This window comes from Aulonocara stuartgranti, assembly GCF_965226115.1.
Source record: "Aulonocara stuartgranti genome assembly, chromosome: 5".
In the NCBI taxonomy this organism is placed as follows: Eukaryota; Metazoa; Chordata; class Actinopteri; order Cichliformes; family Cichlidae; genus Aulonocara; species Aulonocara stuartgranti.
In genome coordinates, this window is record NC_138943.1 from 30,469,583 (window position 1) to 30,485,618 (window position 16,036).

The 16,036-nt window shown below is 39.7% G+C and overlaps 1 protein-coding gene across 1 annotated transcript in view; it reads left to right on the forward strand.

Moving 5' to 3' along the window:
• Window positions 1–553: 553 nt before the first annotated feature.
• Window positions 554–16,036, forward strand: part of LOC309706328 (nuclear receptor coactivator 3-like) — a 35,661-nt gene continuing 20,178 nt past the window's right edge. Inside the window, exon 1 of the mRNA XM_082532735.1 lies at window positions 554–683. The gene's annotated coding sequence lies outside the window, so the exon portion shown is untranslated. The remainder of the gene's footprint in view (window positions 684–16,036) is intronic.

Here is a 16,036-nt window from a genome sequence, read left to right on the forward strand (position 1 = left end):
AGTCTGTGTGATACCAGGCTGTACATGCTATCGATATGACTGACAGTCACTTTGCAACTGATATAACTACAAGATACTAGATGTGTGCTGCAATGAATGGTGTTAGATAAGATTTCACAGTACATAGTATATAAAAACTCAGATTAATATTTACAGTTAGTTAGTTGATGTTTATAATTCAGGCCCTATTGCATGCAATTATGCTGAATTTTACTGACATTGTATTATTAGTAATATATAATTCCTAACTTAAATAAATTCAAAATGGCTATCAGTGTTATGTTGATTAATTAAGAGGAATAAGAAATGAGCAACATTAAAAACGGATACTCTATAGATATGGAGGGCTAAGTAGTTTGTATGAAGCTGCTTTATGCCATTAACACTACATGTAGTGTATAATTGAAAATTTACATCCACTAATAATATCTGTGTCTGCTGCTCATATTACCTAAGGGTATTAAAGGAACGTGTAGTTCATTTTCAGGACGCGCCAAACACTTTGATGCGACCTATAAATGGGGAAAACTACATTACCCAGAAGTCCAGTCGACCTGCTACAAGCTGGCTCCCTCCGATCTGGGAGTGCTTCCCATTTAAACAAACACGGTCTTGCCGAAGATGGCGGAGAGTTTCTAGAGGCGTAAAACAAACTGGTGTACTCAATGAAAGCGTCGAAGCCGGTGAGTTTTCTGCAGTTGGTTTATGATTCAGTTATACGCAAGTTTTGAACACTGGCTCTGGTGTTTGTTTGAAAGCACACGGCCGTTACAGAGGCAGTTGGTGTAGCTTCGCTTTCCGAGCAGGCTGTGCTTTTTTACGCTACCGTGATAAAACGAACCACCTTACCAGTGTCTGTTTATGGGATATTTGCTGTAATATTATTAGCTCCTAACCTATAAGTGGTATCACAATGAACGTCGAGCTTGGCTTGATAACTATCCATTCTTGTTGGTTTTTGTATTTTTTGGCGTTTCCTTTATCCACTAGCTACAAAGTTTACGAGACCAAGGCTCTGATTCGCTGGGGTGCAATACCCTAGCTGTTAACACTCAGCTCTGCTCACGAGTGAACTCTTTTGTGTTTGGAAACGTTTACGTGAAGTTTGTGCCGCTGTTAGCATGTGTTCATTGTCAACACACACAGCTGAATTGCTTTGGGGACTATATTTTCTACCTGACAGCCCGCCTTGCTTTACAGTTTCGGTTCATATGCTGCTGGAGTCGTCTGTGTTCACAGCTAATGTGTGACGGTACACCGCGGAAGTTTTCATTAGTGGGGAAATCTAAATAACAATATTGAATGACCTTCTGGACTAGTGACTAGCTTCCACGGTGAATGTGGTGGAGATTAGCACTCTTAATTACGGTGTATCTACTTGGGTTTTGTTAAACAGAGCTCCCTCCTTATACTTTGACATAGAGACTTGGAGCATCTAAGTAACACCCATTAAAAAAAAAACAGTGTAGGAAAAATGACAAAATGTTTTTTTCATTTTAAAATGGGACGGGTTTTCTCTAAGTGGTTGTTACATTAGTAAAGTTGGCCAGCTGCAGGGTCGTGGGCAACCACGCAGTATTTTCCAGTAGCCTACACTATGCTGCTCGCTTGCTGCTTGCAACCCAACTTGAACTGACTGGCTCAGCGTGGCTGCTCTGAACAATCCCCAGCATGTGGTATTTATTTGCATGACTGTAGCGAAATAGCGCTCGCGTGTTTGTAGTGGTTGGTATAACTGGGACTATCTCTCTACGTGATTAAATGTTGGCGTTCACTGCTGGTAAATCACATGTAGGTGCATACGTGAGCGTGAGAGACAGACGGACTGGTTGTGGAGGCAGATGGATGTGTTTCAGTGCAGAGGATGATAAACACTCGCAGGGTTCCGGTTTGGGTTCGCCTCCCTGTGCTTGTGCTTGACAAGGTGTATGCTGAGCACTCGGGTTTTTTTTGTTTGTTTGTTTGTTTTGTTTTTTTTAAGGTTGTAAGAGGAAATTCTTGGAGAGCGTGCTCAAGTGTAGGCAACAGTGAGGGGGTAGGTTAGTCATTTCTCTGAAATGCTTGAGGACTAGGTGTGCTGTCGCTCTATTTGCCCGGGGCCATCCCTGCCAATACTTGCAGGCATTTACATCTCAATGCAAGAGTTTCTGGGATCATTCAGGTATATATATATATTTCTTTCTTTCTTTCTTTTTTGTTGTTGTTGCCTACTGTGGAGTTTTCTCACTTTCAGCGATTTCACACATGGGATTAAGTAGACTGTGATATCTCAGTAATGTGGACATTAGATGGTTGGTAGCTGGGAAAGAATGAGTAAGGATGGTTCTACTAGCAGTCTTTAGCTGTCAGGTGGGCTAACTTGTCTCATAGAATGCCATTACTCAAGTCCATGTATGTGGTATTTTTCTAAGTGGGCAGAATGACCACTGTGGGAACCTGTCCAATGAGCTACTTCTGCTCATATTCTTGGCAAACGGAGCCCCCTGTTTCCCCCCATTCTCTGTCCCTTTATCTACCACTCTCTTTCTCCCTCACACAGGGTGTCAGGCTGTGTTAACAATGAATCAATCTTTGGGGGGATTCTTTGACTGCAGATGGGGTGCAGAAGTGACTGCATTGCATGGCTTTCGCTCTTTGTCTGTTGGCCCCCGCATGGGCTCTCAATAATTCATTAACTTATCACTTTTTCTCATGGGCATGGGAGAAGGCTAATCGGTCACATGTCCCATGGATTCAGCACCCTAACGCTCACCCTATTAAAATGAGCATAACATTTGGAGGCATTGCTGATATTTGGGTCATTCTTATAGAGGTTACTTGTGAAACAAAGTATTGTATCCTGTCCCTAAAATAATAAAAATGTGAATTTCTGAGGAGTGGCTATGGCGGCTATGGCTACAAACTTATTTAGTGACATGAGTAAATTGGGGAACACATGAGTGCCTGCTTCCTGCTTGAAGCCTGAAATATATTGACCACAACAAGTTCAAACTGCAATTCTCGGGGTAAGCACAGCGCATTCAAAACAAACGTATTTATGAATGAAATGGTTAAAAACCTAATTTTTAAATAATATCAAAAAGTGCAGGATTTTAAAAATATTTTTACTGCTTTCACCTCGTTATGCAATGCTGCATTTTGCATAGGACTGCCATATTTGAGTTGTCTAAGACTTCTAAATACAGTGGTGGTGAGCTTGCAACTCTGATGACTGCCTAATCTGTCTTTGTTGAGCGGCATTTTTGTGTCATTAATGTCTGAATAGATGGCATTCTTTGACTGTTTCGTCAGTCTCCCTGCCTTAAGAGAGACAGAGAGACAGAGATAATAAGCTTAGTTTCGAGAAACTGCCAATCGGTCATGTGGTATGTGTTTATTTTATGATTAATAGTTGTGTGGATGAGCAGTAGCTTTGAGAGTACTCTTGATGACACAGAGCTGAAAGAACAGCCTGATTGTTTCCCCTAATTGAAATATGACTCCTTGGTCTTCTTACAGCTGTATGGGGAGTGCAGGGTTAGTCAAGGAAAGCGGTTGTTCCTTCATATGTAACTTGTAACCAGTTCTTATCATTTAGAGAAAAGGAGGATCTTTATATTTTTAGCAACTGTTTTTGTATTTGACGTTATCTTTACCCAGGTCTGTTTTCAAGTCAAGTTTGAGTATTTGTTTCCCTCACTTTGACTGGTCGTTCAAGGCTGTTTTACAACCAAGTTTAAGAATTCAGAAGCTTCCTGCGGTCAGCTCAAGCTGTGCATAACATCCTGTTTAATTCCCACATCTCAAGGTCACTCATGCAGTGACAGTGATCTGGATTTGTTTGTTAAAAGGGCACATACACACTGGCAGAACTCAACAGGTAGGTTTGCTTTTTCTGCCTACCTCTGTAGAGCTAAATATAGAAATCTGTTAAACAAGACAGTCATGTTTCCACTGCTGAAATATTTAGTTACTTTGCTCAAACAAGTGAGAGCGGAGTATGAAATGAGAGCTGCCGAAACCAGATCAACCAGGGAAGGCCAGATCGCCACCTCACTGAGACCCAAGTCAAATGGTGCAGTTTGCACTTTCGTTCTGTTTGAAGTCACATGTCATTCATGCCCTCGTTGTCCTCTTCTTCCTCTCTGAGGTAAGACCCAAGTGTTAGGTTAGCTGAGCCATATGTGAGCCATGCACACTTCTAAAAGCCATACAGGCAGCCTGAAGCAATCATTGCACCCAATTCTAGTTTATAACCAGCGTGGATTTGGAACAGCTCTCGCTCTAGTCCTCATTGATTGGATGGAGGATAGAGTTTATTAGGGAAGGGTGTGCCAAGAGCTTTGTCCCCCTCCCCTCCTTGCCCTTCCTCTTTAACTTCAACTCCCCCTTTAACTTTCGCTCCCCGAGCTCAAGAATGCTCGTAAAAAGAGTTCACCTGAACAAGCCAGTGGGAGGGTAGGACCCTGCTCTAGTTTTGTTACTATTGTAAAAAGTTAGCAAGACGTTGTTTGTGTTTTGTTTAGGGCCCCCTTTTATAAAACTGCTCTGGGGAGAAGCAGCACGGGTGAAAAAAAGTTTGGTTTGTGAGATAACTGCTACCAGATGCTCTCTCTGTCTTTTTATTCAGCATAAGAAGAATTAGAAAGAAAGGCTGCAGAAGAGAAGAGAATAGGAGAGTGTCATTTCTGAATGAACTTTAAATGAACTATCCATGCAACAGTCTTAATTCAGTCCTCACTTTTCTTTTCCCATCAGTACCCCTCCCCCCTTTTATTAAAGACAAAATCATTTTTAAAAGTGGTACAACTTCTACACATAGTGACCATTAGACCCATAAAGGCTCTAATGTAACTTTTTTTGAGAAATCTATTCTTTGTAAATATGTGTTATGTTTATGTCATTAGTAGGGCTGCCACGATTAGTCGACTAGTCACGATTACGTCGACTATCAAAATCGTCGACGACTGATTTAATAGTCGACGTGTCGTTTGAAGCTTTGTAAGATCCTGAAAGACGCAGGAATAAGTAGCAGGATTTAAGAGTGTAATAACAGACTGAAACAGAAGATGGCAGCACTGCATGTACAAGGATGCCAACTGCCGTTAAACCCCGAAGAAGAAGAAGCTGTGTCCCAGAATTCATAGCGCGGCCCAGCTCAGTTTCCAACAATGGTGGCAGCTAGTTGGTTTTACTCTTATTATTCTTTCTGGGTCACAAAATAAATGTTTAACATATTTTCAGGCGAGAATGTAGCTGTGTAAACCTCAAATATCGGCTCAGTTTATCAAGACACCACATATTTTCAAAAGTGCTACGACGTTTTCAGAGACGTCTGTTACCCACTAGCTCGATAGCTAGCCGGAGGCTAGGCTAGGCTAACTAGAGCCGTGAGAACACCGGACTCCCGGCAAATCGTTTTCAAACCGACCGCCGTCTTTCGCTACTCAGGTTAAATATATAAGTCACTTAGATAACTTCAAAATGTTATTGTTTGGCTTTTTTTAGTATTTTATTTGTTCCTGAGTAAATCGGTTTGGCTGAGATTAAAGTTTTTACACAGCTGAATAAACGTCAAGCAGACAGCTGATTATCAGAAGTGTGAGATGCTCAAGAATTTACTCCGGTGTCCTGTTATATTTTAGATAGCAAGGAGTTTATTAAACCACAACAATCTGCAGATTTCATTAAAATTTAATAAACTATCATCTTGTCTTTATTTTTAGTTAGCACATACCTTAAACACTTAAAGCTGTAAGCTAATGATAGTTATATAAGAGCAGATGCTGCTGGTGCAATAAGCTGTATGTCCAATGGATGATGATCTGATTAGTCGACTAATCGCAAAAATAATCGGTGACTAGTCGACTATCAAAATAATCGTTTGTGGCAGCCCTAGTCATTAGTGAGAGTCTCAGGAATAGCTCCAATTTGGGTCAAATGCTTGAGTGTTGTGGAATTGGTTTGCTATCAAAACAACAAAGGGCTTTGTTCTCTGCAGAGTTTTCAAGGTTCTCTGGCCTAACTTTTCACAAAGCTTGTCTTTACTGGCCTTAATATTAGTAGTTTAGTGTTTGTTTGTTTTTTTTTTGGGGGGGGGGGGTTATAGTTGTTTTTGTTGTTGTTTTTGGTTTTTTAAAGATTGTTTTGTGTACACATCGAAAATGAAACAGTTTTATGTTGACTTTCTGTGGCAGTGGGTTGTGGTTTCTAGGAGGCCTGGGGAGTGTCTACAAGTTATGTCAGCGTTTCCCCACACAAACACTTTACTCAAGTGGGCTGCCCAGGTGTATTTGGTGAAAACAGGTGACTAAATTTATTTTCTTTCTCTGAGAAAATGATGGCATCTTTGATTGGACAATCCTCTCATTCTTATTTAGAGTTCAGTTGCTGCTAACCACCTAGCACCGGGCCCTTCCTTCCTTCTTGTGTTTTCACCTTACAGTGGCAGCTAGCAGGTGTCCTGCCTTCTCCACACACACCTTAACTGCAGTCTATATGATAAAGGGCAGCTTTAGAGAAGGTCTCCACCTAATTCTCCTGACATTTTCAGGAGTTCATAGCCTTGGTTATAAGGTCACATTAGTCATCGCTCGCCTGAACTGTAGTGTCAACACGGCCCCATAACAATTTATACTCACACTTGAGGCATGCTTCAATCGCTATAGTCATATCCTGAATGATATGTGTCCCAAATCACTGCTGAAATGGGAATACAGGGAGTTCAGACAGGAAACAGAGTGACTGCTAAGATTTTTTTTTTTTTCCAGATTTATATGTGAAACATTGTTTCAAATTTTTTGTGCTAGTCTCCAATTGCACATCCCTGTACTACTCATTGAAATATCATAGAAATGCCCGAGGAGACACACTCGTGCTACCAGCCTAGCTGTGTTGCACTTGGTTGCAAAAGTGTAGTCAACACAGTCAGTGAGTATAAGCTGTTTGTGTGTGAAAACAGCTTGAGACAGTATTTGTCCATTTGTCCTCTGGCATAAGTGAACAGAACAGTCATTTTACATGGAAATTGCTTCTAAAGCATACGGTAACATGTTAATTAAGGTGCTAGTAGACAGCTACTCGTGTGTTCTTTAATGCAAAACAACTGATTGTGGTGCCCCCACAATATCCTGACTAATTAAATTGAGTTCCTTGCTATTTTTTAATGTGTTTTATTTTAAGGTTAGCATTTTTTTTTTTAGGTGGCTAAAAGACATTTTGTTTCTGTTTGTACATTGCTCACCTTCAGTGTCAATTCCCCTGTCTACTTGGTGGTATACCATTGGCCACTGACTTAAAACACACTGGCAATGAATAAGTACCTCAGACAAACCCACTTCAAAGAAGCCAAATGATCTCTAAACTGAGTAAAATCAGTTTACCCAGTGAAACTGGCATTTTCTTTAGCATCAAAATTAAACATTTACTGTAAATTGACAATCACTCCTTTTGCACTTTACTTTTTTCAGTGTGTTTTAATAAAAATGTGTTTTCAGCTTACACCAATTTAACATTCAGTTTGCTTTGATTGTATTAATAAAAAAACAATGTGTGAGAGAGATTTTCTATTACCACAGAGTCTAAAAACACCGAGAGATGGTTTTTGGTTCATATTGCCCAGCCCTAGTTTCTAGGTCTGTCTGAACTGGGAACCAGCTGTTGGCATGCATGGCACTGCAGTCCCAAGTTGTAAGAGGATATCTGACCATGCAAGCAGGGACTGTACGGGTACTGTCTCTGTAGTTCATCTGAAATTCAAAATCTTCTTTCATTTAGTAAATTAGCACAGATTGCAATGAGTGTGTGCATTTTTTTGCACACAGCACTGAGCTTAACACTTTTTTTTTTTCATTTTTCCATTGGCCTGTAATAAATGTTATTTTATTATAGCCCTGAGTTCAAAGAAAAGTCATGAATGACTTACTTCCACGCCATCGTTAAAGGCTCCAGACTTACTACAGCATGTCAACACTGGCAAGGCATGTGTCAGATAATTTACTACACTTGTTTCTTATATGTGCTCTTTCCCTTTTTTTTTCTTCTTCTTTTTCCTCCTCTTCTCCTCACGGGAAGAGAAAAGTGTTCTTTTCACTATTACTGTTCTTTTCTGCCTACTGACGTCAGTCCTGTTTACGTGGCTTGTCGTTAAGGCAACACTCTAATCAAAAGGTTGCTCTGAAGCTTACTGCTGTCCCTAGAATAGCAGAGCTAACACTTGCCTCCTGATGTTGCCACATCACATCAAGCTGTGCAGTGAAGTCTTGGTTTAAATATCAAGCAACGCTTCGAAAAAGTTGAGCTGAAATTTGATTCTTTATTTTATATAGAAGTGGCTTTACTTTTGCAAGTAATTACTATGTTTCTATTTGCCCTGTTTTATATAGATAGATATATATTGCTCTTGCCATATTGGGAGAATTGGTTATGTGTGACTATGGTATGATTAAAAATGGAAATAAAGGTCCCTGTTCAATTAGCTCCACCAATGTGTCCTAGTCAAATCCTCTGGACATGGTGGCCACCCTTGAAATAGAATTCCAATATTATTTAAAGCAGTTAATGACTTTGGTTTTGACCTTCACATTGCCTTAAAACCAAACTTAGTGTGGCAGGGCACAAGCTTCATCTATAATCAAGAAATTCATTTTTAATATCCAAATGGGAGTGGTTTTAGATTTTAATAATGACATAATCTGAGCCCCCATTTACACAGCCCTAAAGACAAGGCCTAAAGACATCAACAGATAACTGTAGGATGTGCAGTAGAAATGAGTAAGGCCTTCACTTTGAAGTAAGAGTTTTAAAAGTTTCTGATTCCGGTTTGCGTCACACCTAGTTTCACTGCCACTTGGTGGTTAGTTAGCAAGACTAGTTTGCAGACATGTCGACCTTTTTTTTTTTTCAGACTAGAGGCAACTGCAGTAATCTGCTAGTGACCAAAGCAATCACAAGGAGGTTTTGGGTGCAGCACCCACTTTGGGATAGATTTCACCTACCAACAACCAGCAGTCAGTCTCCAAATACTTAGGGAATGCAGGTTTTTCCCAAGTGGCCGAAGGTTGCAAGGAGGTCACTGACTGATCTCTAGGTTTGTTTCAGTGTTTCAGGCCTAACGCAATCACACTGTTCAAGTAAAATAAACACTGAGGGAGGAAATTGGAAGCGGCATCATGTCTTCGTTTTTTCCTCCTTTCACTTGTTGTACTGCTCTTCTTTGTCATTCAGTGAAGCTGCGTTGCTCTCTCACTCACGTAACTGAGTAGGAGGGGAGAGAGTGAGAGGTGTGCTTGCAGCAGGAGAAGAAAGACCTTTTTTTTTTTTTTTCTTTTTTTTTTTTTTTTTTTTTTCTCCGTGAAGCAGTACTGTCTGTAGATATTATGTCTGTGTTCTTTATTTTAAAAGTTACCAAAGGGCTATGCGAAGTGTTAATCTGAATGATCTGAACGGTGGTGATATCAAACCTGTGAGTGAGATGGAGGAGCTGAGGTAGCGTACATTACTATATTCTAAGAAAAACAAACAAAAATAAAACAAATATCAATAGTCTTAAAAACCCAACATTATAGTTATTGACTATGAGGTACAGTCCTAGTATTGGTACAGAATGAATTATTTGGGCTTTAAGAGGACTTGTAATTTGTGGGAAAAGGAGACTTCTTTAAGAGACAGCTTTATTTTCACACTTTGCTTCAAGTAAAACAAACAAAACAAAAACCCTGAAATGATGCATTGTACTCATACTTCATAAGCATTTTTTTTTGCCTTGAGGAAAAATCAACAATATTTCATTTTTGAAACAGCAAGTGCAACTTTTGTTGCTTTATACTTCAAATAAACATAAACCAGACTGTAAATATGCATAGTGGTGTGTGTCTGCTCAGTCAGCCTGTGTTGTCCTTTGCTTGCCCCCTTGAAGAGCGAAAGACTTGATTAGCAGTGCAGGCTTAATCACTCAGCAGATGGGACAGAGTGCAGTGTCACCAAGGCAAAAACAAACCCACAGTTGGATTATGGCTGGCTGTGTGTCTCTGTCCTCTTGGACTGAGCAGCTTTGACTTGACTCCTAAACACACTCCCAGGTGTTGTGCTGAATCCCAGCAGAGAGCCATGTTTCTTTTTGTCTCTCCCGTTAAACAATTGGTCGTTGCTGTCCTTATCAGTTATTTTGTCTAAAGCATGAAATAACACAATGAATTAAAAACTATAAAACAGGGCATGTTATATAGCTTGAGATGATAAAGTCTGTTATCTCTTCTGTTTTAATTTTTTTTTTTTGCACTGGGTGAAAAGCAAACTAAAAGAAACTTTACTGACGGGCTGTAAAATCCTCATGTATTCTTAACCAAGGTCAGCATCACCCTGGGAGATCAAACAAGGCACGTATTGATAGTTCCTTCTGCTGTTACTCCTGTTAGTAAAATCCTTTTTTTTTTTTTTTTTTTTTTTCTTTCTTATACCTAGGCTCCGTCACCACATGAAGCTGACCATTTAAAAGAAAGAAGTAGTAAGAGGAATACTAGGATAGAGGAGGGTTCAAAGTTGGGAAACTGGCGTCAGACCGTCTTTTGACTGGAATTCTTTGCAGGGGTCAGAGTTCAGAGACTGCAGTGTGGTGCTCTGATTGGCTGTGGAAAGGTGAAATGAAAACCACAGTAAACTTTTGACCCCGGCGCAGGAGCGCTGCAGGAACGCCCAGGCTCAGCTCTGGCGTAGTGGAACAGAGCCCGCTCTCTTCCTGTGTTTACTCCACCAATCCAACAGTGACGGTGGGGAGAAGAGGAGGAAAGAGGAGGGGGCAGGGAGGGAGCAGATAGGGAGGAGGGAAAGACACGAGCAAGAACGAGGGAGAAAGGAAAAAGCGAAAGCTGAGAGAGAGACACAGTTGAAACGTTAAAAACAGAAAGACCCTCTGTCTCAACAGCAAAGCGAAAATCAAAACTGCCAAATCAAACTCAGTGTTTTCTGTTGACATCGCCAAATTTACAAATATCACAAACAATAATTACAGTGGTTAAGATATCGTCTCACTGATTTAACTTCTACAGGAGATTTGCCCGCTCATTGCATCAGTTGCAAGTGGATATGTGTTATCAGGCTGGGCAGCATCGAGGTTGATCAGGCACTGGTGTTCTGGCTCCCCAGATAAAAGGCTGTTTAGCTATTGATTAATGAACTCATTTCCATAATATTAGCCTTGTGTGATCACAGCTGACTGCATTCTGTTTGGTCTGTGGTCTCCTCTGGACGATGCTGCGCTTATCACCTCAGTTTTTGCACCAGCACATGAAGCCTATTGAAAATGAAGGGGTTATTGGGGACGTAGAATTAACAGTTGTGCAATGTGACAAGTTAGTTGCTTGAATCTATGCCGGCGTATGTCCTATCCTCTTCCTTTCTATTCTTTGTTCCTGTTGATGATGGATAGTTGCAGGAGATGCAAGTGTGACGCACACACACAGTGGAATCTGCCATGTCTTTGTTTTCACCTTCATTTATTTTCCCTGGTTTTTCTCCACGTTGCAGTTTGTGTGGGAAAAAATGGGGAGATGCACACACAGCCTGTCCAAGCTCTCATGTGTGTTGTGTGCATTGGAAAAGGGTGGGGGATGTTTTCTTTTTCTTTTTTTCTTCTAGAGAAATAGGCAATCCTATGAACACAGTTTTCCCTCTGCTATGAGCTACAGTCTTACTCACCACATTCATCTATGGACATCTTGTATTTCTTTATTGAAAAGAGTGCAGATGGTTAGAATGGGTTTTACAATATCCGTCATATGTGCAAAATGTGTTTGACACTTGACTTTTTCACACATTTTATTTCTTCGCTTGTCAATAAAATCGAATTTGGCATTTGTGACATTGTTTTTACCTTAAAGACAAAGGCTTCTTTCTTCTTTTTTTTTTTTCTTTTTTTTAAATTTAGTAAAGCAGAAATGTGTTTTGTTAAATTATTGGCAGTGTTGAATCACACCTCTAGACACTCCCCAGCCAACCAGTCTTTTTTTTGCGTTGTTTTCATCTGCGTTTCTTTTTTTCCTTTCTTTCCCCTTTTTCTCTTAGCAATTTACAGCTTTGTTTTTTAATAAATCCTCACTTCACATATGCTTCACATATGTCTTTCTCGTCCCCTTTCTCAAATCTCATTGCATGGCAACACTCTCCTCTTTTGCCATCAAAACCTTTGGCTCCAGTTAAGCCCCATTAGCTCAGGTTTCATTGAAATCATGTGTAATAGTGGAATGAAAATGTTGGCAGGGAAATGGCTAATAAGGAAAATTCACAAGTGCATTCAACTCTGACAAATATTTCTGGATGTCATTTTCCAATACAATTAAGAGGGAAATTCCTAAAATGTCAACATGAGAGATGGCTACTAAACAAAGTGAAATTTAGTCGTGTAAAAAGCATCACAGACAACACAGACATAGGTTTGACTTTCTTTCCTGATCAAGGGGCATATATTATACTGTCTGTGAATCCAAGAGGGATTTAGATTCCCATGTTGAAATGCCTAAATTTGCACCATTAAAAATAATATTTACAGCCTAATGCAACAAAAGGCTTTTGGTTCTGGGGTCATTTCCCTCCTTTATAACTATTCTGTGTGGGATTCATTTTTATTTATTTATTTTTAACAACTCATCAATCTGTATAATTGAGCTAGGGGTCAAGAAGGCTAAGCAAGTGTCTCAATAATGGAAACTGGAGCATATTGGGGTCTGCTAGACCTGATGTGATTTTATTTATTTTTCCCCAGCTGTTTAATATTATGCCTTTCTGTTTGGTGCAGACTGTCGAAATGTTTGCTTCAGTTTTTAACAGTTGTTAAACCCGTACAGTTTATGAAAGCAACAAGTTAACAAAGCTTGTTAGTCTTTGCTGATAAATCTGCACTTCAACCTTTCATTCCTATAAGGTAGCGTGTGATCCAAAAAAACAACATGGTGACATGCTAACATTGAAACTTCAGAATGTGTAGCCCAAACATGTAATCTGTTGTCCTTGTCTTATTTTTCTTCCATTGCAGTGTAAAACTGCTCTGTTAATAGTTGGTTGTTTTGGGTTTTTTCCCCCCCCTTCTGTTTCTTTTAAACCCATAAGGCATTTGCTGTCTGGTTCCATTGGTTCCATTATACTCTTGGGTAGTTCGTGCAGGTAGAAGGAAACAGGGTGGCCACTTGCCAGCTGCAAATTTATCAGTCTGTTGCCTGCACTATTCTCATGTTGATTAAACTGGATTTCACATGAACTTTATACTGTGTGCTTGGCAGATTAAAATCCATTTGACGTCTGCTCTGACTGCATTTGACATTTTTCTTCCCACATGTACCTCCATAGGGTTACAGTTAGGGTTAAATTATATGTTTGACAGCAACTTTTGTCAGCTGTACACCAAGCTGCTAATACTGTAGGTAACAATGAATATCTAGGAATTATTTGATTCCGTTGTCATTTCATTAGAGTTGGGTTGTGGCACCTCATAGCCTACAGTTCTGTTTTCAAAGCAAAAGAATGCACTACTTTATGTTTCTCTTAACTGTAATTTATTATAATATGGAATAATTAAACCATCATAATAAGATGGTGAATTATTTCGATTTATTCAGTTACAAATGTTACTATGAGGTGATTAAGAAGATAATTCCTCATCAATTTACACACCAAACGACACTGAAGGTAGCTCCCCCTTCACAGGCCATTTGTCCTTGCTCTTGGCAATGTTTTTGTTGACTCAGAACAGGCTTTTAGTTATGAATACACACGTAACCATGATTGGTCTACATAAAGTTCACGCAGGCAGTGATCTTAACAGAAGACTGTACATTTTCCTCTTATTGATATCTGATCATATTTGCAAGACCAGCACACAAAGGTGGCCTAACATTTTCTAGGCAAAATGTATCTTATGATTGGCCTCATTTAATTGACCTCTTTTGTTGTTTTAAAAAAAAAAAAAAAAAAAAAAAAAAAGAACGGGACAAAAGGTCATGGTAATTTGTCTTTGGTGAGAAGTCTAAACCTCTTTGGTGGATGCCAGAGTTTATTTTATATGCACAAACTCTGTTGTTGTCCTTACAATTGGTAGGAAGTGTCAAGAAATGATATTACCCCTCTTGTGTCCTGCACCTGCAGACTAGTGACCCCGCTGAGTGACTGGATTGCTTTCTGCATCCTTTGCTATGATATATCAACTCAGGGGCATAGACATTCCTGACTGTACAGAGGGAGATTGCAGCAACAGTTCAAAAAGGAAAAAAAAAATTACTTAGTTTGCTTCGTCTTGATGCATTCTCAATCATCCAGGAAAGTAAATCTCCAAAAGTTGATTCTGTTCATCTGGATGTAGCGTTTTGTGGGAAAAACGTTTCGTCACTCATCCAAGTGACTTCTTCAGTCTCAGCTGACTGCAGGTTTCCCCAATCTTATTAACAGTACATTTGCATAATGACTGAAACCAGCCCACTTAAGGAACAATGGGCTGGGAGGTCAGTTCCTTAATCGTAATTATGCAAATTCTCATGACCATTGATCAACCACCACTGACCAAAACCCACTAATCAATGGCCATGAGTACCATTCACAGAGAGTTGGAATGGCTCCAATCACAGCACTGTAAGATGGTGAAAGATGTACCCTTAGGCCCCCTCATCGATTCATAGATGGTCTTTCTCTTTTCACGTAAATGGCCTCCTTGACTCTGCGCTCAAACCAGCGTTCCTCCCTGTCCAGGATGTGTACATCCTCATCATTGAAAGAGTGTCCACTGGCCTGTAGGTGTAAATAGACTGCAGAGTCCTGGCCTGATGAGGTAGCTCTTAGTTTGCTGTTTTAATGTCTTCTTTTTCAATCTTAACTCTATTTTTTTTCCTTTTATAAAATTTTTCTTATTCGGTAATTTATTTTTAGGAGTACACCACAGGAAACTGAGCACCTTGCAAGTATCAGTATAAATAGTCCCAGGGCTGTTTCAACAATGCACTTCGTGTGGGTGGGGACGAGCATGTGAAACATAACCATGACTTTTGTTTTCATCAGAGAGCTTACCTTCTGCACTCCTTACAACAATCTATCTAACTCACAAGGACTATTAAATAAAAATATATCTTTAAACATTCAGGCTACTTCTAAGATTGTTTCTGTGTAATTTTACGAGTTGGAATATAATTTGTTTTGGTTTATATTAAAATTCAACATAAGGCTTCAGGATTAATGAAACTGTGTGGGAGCTTGTGTTGGTGCAAGGTCCAGTTGCACTTAACCCAGTATATAGGTGCTTTTATGGCCAGCAGGAGGTGGAGAAATTCCTTGAAGTAAAAACAGGAAGTCATTGTGTCCTTTTGTTTCCTTTTTGCACTTGATTCCCCAGACTCTAGTGGACACCTTTTGTTACTTTATTACCTGTGTGTGTGTGTGTGTGTGTGTGTGTGTGTGAGATGAAGTAATGAGGCTAAACGGTTCTTGTAGCCCAGATCTATCATGCTTTAAAATGTACTGACTACAGTGTTTTGTTTTGTTTTTTGTTTTAAGACAAATACTTCCTGCTACACTTAAAACACTTAGATCCATTTTTCAGGGGTCTTTAATTTTGTGCATGTGTACCCCAGTATGTGTCATCTTTGTTTAGGGTGGGTCTGTGGTTATTGTTGGGCCTGCCGCTCTTTGTCTAGGGGAGCTCAGATTTCAGGCTTTATTTTAGGCTGAGCAGGAATGTCCTTCTCACTATTCTGGTTCTGACTGACTGACGCTGCTGCAGCTCTGGCCTTGAGCCAAATGTCAGTAAATCAAAATCATGGATGTAACTGAAGTGATGTGCAGAATCCTGAAAATGTAAAGTTATTCACCAAGTGTACCTAAACAATGTCATTGGCATTAAGCCTGTAAAATGATAAACATGTTCTTATAGAAGTTTTCTTGGCTCTCTTGTACATATCCACCAGCTAGTGAAGCAGTATTTGCATAGAAAGTTCATTTAAACATTAAATCTGAAGAGAAACATGAACATTCTAGGACCACAATACCCTTTCAGATTTATGAAAGACAACTAAGTGAGAAAATC